The sequence below is a fragment of the Phoca vitulina genome, unplaced genomic scaffold, assembly GCF_004348235.1.
Source record: "Phoca vitulina isolate PV1807 unplaced genomic scaffold, GSC_HSeal_1.0 scaffold85, whole genome shotgun sequence".
NCBI lineage: Eukaryota > Metazoa > Chordata > Mammalia > Carnivora > Phocidae > Phoca > Phoca vitulina.
Window position 1 is genome coordinate 1,211,187 of NW_022589788.1, and position 6,926 is coordinate 1,218,112.

Genomic DNA, 6,926 nt, shown 5'->3' on the forward strand with positions numbered 1-6,926 from the left:
GAGACAAAGAGAAAATCTTGAAAGCAGCTCAGGACAAGAGGTCCATAACCTACAAGGGCAGAAACATTAGACTGGCAGAAGACCTCTCCACAGAGACCTGGCAGGCCAGAAAGGACTGGCATGATATATTCAGGGTGCTAAATGAGAAAAATATACAGCCAAGAATACTTTATCCAGCTAGGATGTCATTCAAAATAGAAGGAATGATAAAAAGCTTCCAGGACAAACAGAAACTAAAAGAATTTGTGATCACCAAACCAGCCCCACAAGAAATATTAAAAGGGGTCCTCTAAGCAAAGAGAGACCCTAAAAGTAACATAGACCAGAAAGGAATAGAGACAATATAAAGTATCAGTCACTTTACAGGTAATACAATGGCACTAAATTCATATCTTTCAATAGTTACTCTGCATGTAAATGGGCTAAATGCCCCAATCAAAAGACACAGGGCATCAGACTGGATAAAAAAAAACAAGACCCATCGATATGCTATCTGCAAGAGCCTCATTTTAGACCCAAAGACCCCTCCAGATTTAAAGTGAGGGCGTAGAAAATCATTTACCATGCTAATGGACACCAAAAGAAAGCTGGGCTGCTGACCCCTGCGATTTCCCCAAATGTGGGAAACGAAGGTGGTTTTCCCAGGGCGAGGCTTATCCATTGCACTCCGGATGTGCTGACCCCTGCGATTTCCCCAAATGTGGGCAAAAGAAAGCTGGGGTGGCAATTCTTATATCAGACAAATTAGATTTTAAACCAAAGACTATAATAAGAGATGAGGAAGGACACTATATCCTATTTAAAGGGTCTATCCAACAAGAAGATCTAACAATTGTAAATATTTATGCCCCTAATATGGGAGCAGGCAATTATATAAGCCAATTCATAACAAAATCAAAGAAACAGATCGACAATAATACAATAATAGTAGGGGACTTTAACATCCCCCTCACTGCAATGGACAGATCATCGAAGCAGAAGATCAACAAGGAAATAAGGGCTTTGAATGACACACTGGACCAGATGGACATCACAGATATAGTCAGAACATTCCATCCCAAAGCAACAGAATACACATTCTTCTCTAGTGCACATGGAACATTCTCCAGAAGAGATCACATCCTGGGTCACAAATCAGGTCTCAACCGGTACCAAAATACTGGGATCATTCCCTGAATATTTTGGGACCACAATACTTTGAAACTGGAACTCAATCACAAGAGGAAAGTTGGAAAGAATTCACATACATGGAGGCTAAAGAGCTTCCTACTAAAGAATGAATGGGTCAACCAGGAAATTAAAGAAGAATTTTTAAAAAATCATGGAAACAAATGAAAATGAAAACACAACGGTTCAAAACCTTTGGGATGCAGCAAAAGTGGTTCTAAGAGGTAAGTATATAGCAATACAAGCCTTACTCAAGAAACAAGAAAGATCTGAAATACACAACCTAACCCTACACCTAAAGGAGCTGGAGAAAGAACAGCAAATAAAGCCTAAACCCAGCAGGAGATGAGAAATAATAAAGATCAGAGCAGAAATCAATGAAATAGAAACCAACAGAACAGTAGAACAGATCAACGAAACTAGGAGCTGGTTCTTTGAAAGAATTAATAAGTTTGATAAACCTGGGACACCTGGGTGGGTCAGTCGGTTAAGCATCTGCCTTTGGCTCAGGTCATGATCCCCGGGTCCTGGGATGGAGCCCCACGTCGGGCTCCTGCTCAGCAGGGAGCGTGTTGCTCCCCCTGCTTCTGTACTCTGTCTCTCTCGGGCAAATAAATAAAATCTTAAAAAAAAAAAAAAGATTGGTAAACCCCTGGTCAGACTTATCAAAAAGAAAAGAGAAAGGACCCAAATAAATAAAATCATGAATGAAAGAGGAGAGATCACAACCAACACCAAAGAAATACAAACAATTATAAGAACATATTATGAGCAACTATATGCCAGCAAATTAGGTAATCTGGAAGAAATGCATGCATTCCTAGAGACGTATAAACTACCAAAACTGAACCAGGAAGAAATAGAAAACCTGAACAGACCCATAACCAGCAAGGAAATTGAAGCAGTCATCAGAAATCTCCCAACAAACAACAGCCCAGGCCCAGATGGCTTCCCAGGGGACTTCTACCAAACATTTAAAGAAGAATTAATACCTATTCTTCTGAAGCTGTTTCAAAAAATAGAAATGGAAGGAAAACTTCCAAACTCATTTTATGAGGCCAGCATTACCCTGATCCAAAACCACACAAAGACCCCATCAAAAAGGAGAATTACAGACCAATATCCCTGACGAACATGGATGTCAAAATTCTCACCAAAATACTAGCCAATAGGATCCAACAGTACATTGAAAGGATTATTCACCACGACCAAGTGGGATTTATCCCTAGGCTGCAAGATTGGTTCAACATCTGCAAATCAATCAATGTGATACAAAACATTAATAAAAGAAAGGAAAGGAACCATATGATCCTCTCAATAGATGCAGAAAAAATATTTGATGAAGTACAGCATCCTTTCTTGATTAAAACTCTCCACAGTGTAGGGATAGAAGGTACATACCTCAATATCATAAAAGCCATCTGTGAAAAACCCACAGCGAATATCATTCTCAACGGGGAAAAACTGAGAGCTTTTCCCCTAAGGTCAGGAACATGACAGGGATGCCCACTCTCACCATTATTGTTCAACATTGTACTAGAAGTCCTAGCCTCAGCAATCAGACAACAAAAAGAAATAAAAGTCATCTGAGTCGGCAAAGAAGAAGTGAAACTCTCACACTTCACAGATGATATGATACTCTATGTGGAAAATCCAAAAGTCTCCACCCCAAAATTGCTGGAACTCATACAGGAATTCAGTAAAGTGGCAGGATATGAAATCAATGCACAGAAATCGTTAGATTTCTATACACTAACAAGAGACAGAAGAAAGAGAAATTAAGGAGTCGATCCCACTTACAACTGCACCAAAAACCATAAGATACCGAGGAATAAACCTAAACAAAGAGGCAAAGGATCTGTACTCAGAAAACTATAGAACATTCATGAAAGAAATTGAGGAAGACACAAAGAAATGGAAAAACGTTCCATGCTCATGGATTGGAAGAACAAATATTTTTTTAAAGATTTTATTTATTTATTTGAGAGAGGGAGAATGAGAGACAGAGAGCATGAGAGGGAGGAGGGTCAGAGGGAGAAGCAGACTCCCCACTGAGCAGGGAGCCTGATGTGGGACTTGATCCCGGGACTCCAGGATCATGACCTGAGCCGAACGCTGTCGCTCAACCAAGATGTCCATCAACAGATGAATGGATAAAGAAGATGTGGTATATATATACTATGGAATATTATGCAGCCATCAAAAAATATGAAGTCTTGCCATTTGCAACAACATGGATGGAACTAGAGGGCATTATGCTAAGCGAAATAAGTCAGAGAAAGACAATTATCATATGATCTCTCTCGTATGCAGAATTTAAGAAACAAAACAGAGGATTACAGGGGAAGAGAAGATAAAATAAAACAAGACGAAACCAGAGAGGGAGACAAAGCATAAGAGACTCTTAATCTCAGGAGACAACCTGAGGGTTGCTGGAGGGGGGGGGGGGTGGGGGAACTGGGGGACGGGCATGAAGGAGGGCATGTGATGTGATGAGCACTGGGTGTTAATGCAACTGATGAATCACCGAAGTCTACATCTGAAACTAGTAATACATTATATGTTAATTAACTGAGTTTAAATAAAAAATAATCATTTCCAGAGCTTCCTGGTATCACTGCAGAGGCCATACCAATGCTGACAACGGCCAGACCCAACCTGCAGCCTGCGGAGGCTCTGAAGCCAGGCCCCGAGAGCCAACGTCTCTAAGGCACAATTGCTGACATGAATCTCCCCCCAAGGGTTCTCTCTGCACCCCTCCACTCCCTCACCTCTCAAGGCGGCTCTCCGCAAGGCCCGCGGCCCCTCCCTCCCAGGGAGCCTGACCACACTGGGGCACCCAGGGAGCACCGTCTCTCCCGCCATCTGCCCCCACTCTCCCACTGGCCGCAGTGGCCCCTTCCGCGTGCGCCCCTTTGTCCAAGCCCCGATCAAGCAGCTTCCCCTCAGGCTTGGGCGTGTGGCCGGCGCTTCCCTGTTCCTGCCCAGGCCAATCTCCTGCCCCCAGCCCCAGGCCCCTGGCACTCGTGTCCTGATGCTTCCCATGCATCTTCTGAAGGCCCTGCAGTTCTAGATGCTGCAGACACGGCAGGGAGCCAAAGAGACACAGGCTCCTGCCCTCCAGGGCCTGGCACCCCAATGAGAAGATACAGATCAGGGCCCCTCCCAGCAGCCGCAGGGACAAAAGGGGCCAAGTCCTTCTTCACGAGGGCTCTCCCTGAGCATTGCAGGATGTCTAGCAGGAGCCTCCTCTATCCAGGAGCACCTCTCCCCTGCACCATGACAACCCAGAATGTCCCCAGATAGTGCCAAATATCCTTGAGGGCAAAGTTCCTCCCCTCCCTCCAAGAACTCTGGATACAATGAAAAATCACCATATCGAATAAAGTGTATCGTGAGTCAGAAGACGAGAATTGTAAGGAGAATTAAAAATGTCGGACAGGGTAAAGGGGTCTAGGGAGAAGGGGAGTGTAATGGGCTGAAGGTTTGTATCCCCCCAATCTATATTTTGGAGCCCTGACCCCCAGTGTGGCTGCATTTGGAGCAGGGGTGCCTCTCTGGAAAAAATCAAGGTTAAATAAAGTCATAGAGGAGGGGCCCTAATGTGATAGGATTAGTGTCCTTATAAGAAGAGACACTACCCCAGTGAGCAATCCCCTCACCCCCATTAGGATGGCTCTCATCAAAGAGACAAGAAACAACAGGTGACCAGCTCCCACTTCAGCTCCCCCTCCCAGAGCCCCCTCCCCAGAGCGGAGCCCACCCGAGGGCCCCTCTCCCGCCCCCACAGCCCAGCCACCGGGCCAGAACATCAGCCCCGGGGGGCAGACCCCCTCCAGCCTGCCTCCCACCAGCCCAGCCCTGTCAGACCCCCCTAAAGCATGAAAACCTTCCGATTCCTGGGAGACGTCTCCCACCTCCTAGCCATCATCTTGCTACTGCTCTAAATCTGGAAGTCCCGCCCGCCCTTGTGCCGCGATTTCAGGGAAGAGGCAGGTCCTGTTTGCTGTGGTGTTCACTGGCCGATACCTGGACCTCTTCACCAACTACATCTCACCGTACAACACATGCATGCAGGCGGTCTACACTGCCTGTTCCTTCACCACAGTCTGGATGATTTACAGCAAGTTCAAAGCCACTTACAATGGAACCACGACACATTCCGGGTGGAGTTCCTCGTTGTTCCCACGGCCATCCTGGCGTTCCTGGTCAACTATGACTTTACCCCTCTAGAGATCCTCTGGACCTTCTCCATCTATCTGGAGTCGGTAGCCATCCTGCCCCAGCTGTTCCTGGTGAGCAAGACCGGGGAGGCCGAGACGATCACTAGCCACTGCTTGTCCGCGCTGGGCGTCTCCCGCACGCTCTATCTCTTCAACTGCATCTGGCGCTACCACTTCGAGGGCTTCTTCGACCTCATCGCCAGTCCAGACTGTACTCTACTGCGATTTCTTCTACCTCTCCATCACCGAAGTCCTGAAGGGGAAGAAGCTGAGTTTGCCGGCATAGCCCTGGGCCCTGCCATCCCTCTTCTCGGCGGCCCGCGAGAGGCGGAGGAAGGCAGCGAACGAAGAGCCTTCCGTCCAGGGGTGACTTTTTATTTTTTTATTTTTATTTTTTTTAAAGATTTTATTTATTTATTTGAGACAGAGAGAATATGAGAGAGAGAGAGAGAGAGAGTACATGAGAGGGGGGAGGGTCAGAGGGAGAAGCAGGCTCCCTGCTCGGCAGGGAGCCCGATATGGGACTCGATCCAGGGACTCCAGGATCATGACCTGAGCCGAAGGCAGTCGCTTAACCAACTGAGCCACCCAGGCACCCCCAGGGGTGACTTTTTAAAGAACCAACCTCTCCACACTCCCCAGCCCCTCTCCTGCCGGGTTTCAGGGGGGCAGTGGAGGACCCAAGTCTTGGGGAGCTCAGGACCTGGGGTGTTTGTAATTTTTTGCCTTTTAGAGAAGAAAAAAAAAATCCACTAAAAAAAAAAAAAGAAACAACAGGTGTTGGTGAGGATGTGGAGAAAAGGGGACCCTGTGCACTGTTGGTAGGAAGGTAAGTTGGTGCAGCTGCTGTGGAAACAGTATGGAGTTCCTCAAAAAATAAAAATAGAACTTATCCCATGACCCAGCAGTCCTACCCCTGGGGATGTGTCTTAAGAAAACAAAAACACTGATGTGAAAAGATACCTGCACCTGCCCCCCCCATTCACAGGGCCTCGGCCGCAGAAAGGCTTGGACTGTCCCTGGGGGCAGAGGGGGTCTGGGAACACGGTGAGCGGAGAGGGACCGTGGCTGGTGATGATTTAAAAGGTGTTTCCGTCAGGTCAGCAGCGTTAGTCACAGCAGAGTGGCCCAAGGGTCCACCTGCAGATAAGTGGATAAACAAAACATGGCCCATCCCTGAAGTGGAGTTAGTCGGCCTTAAACAGGGAGGAGGTGCTGCCACCGGCCACCACCTGGGTGAACCCTGAGGACACTGGGCTCAGTGACATGAGCCAGCCACAAAGGGGCAACACTGGATGGTCCCACTTCCGTGAGTCCCCAGAGGAGTCAGATCATAGAGACAGAAAGTGGATGGTGGGTGTCGGGGGGCTGGGGACGGGGAGAGATGGGGAGCTAGTGTTTCTTGGGGGCAGTTTGGGAAGATGAACAAGTTCTGGAGGTGGAGGGTGGGGATGTTGCACAACAGTGTGAACGTGCTTCCTGCCACTGACTGGACACTTAAAAATGGTTAGAATGGTACATTTTATGTTACGTATA

General features: G+C 47.1%; 1 pseudogene; it reads left to right on the top strand.

Moving 5' to 3' along the window:
• Positions 1 to 5,048: 5,048 nt before the first annotated feature.
• Positions 5,049 to 5,676, top strand: LOC116626365 (annotated as a pseudogene).
• The last annotated feature ends 1,250 nt before the right edge of the window (positions 5,677 to 6,926 follow it).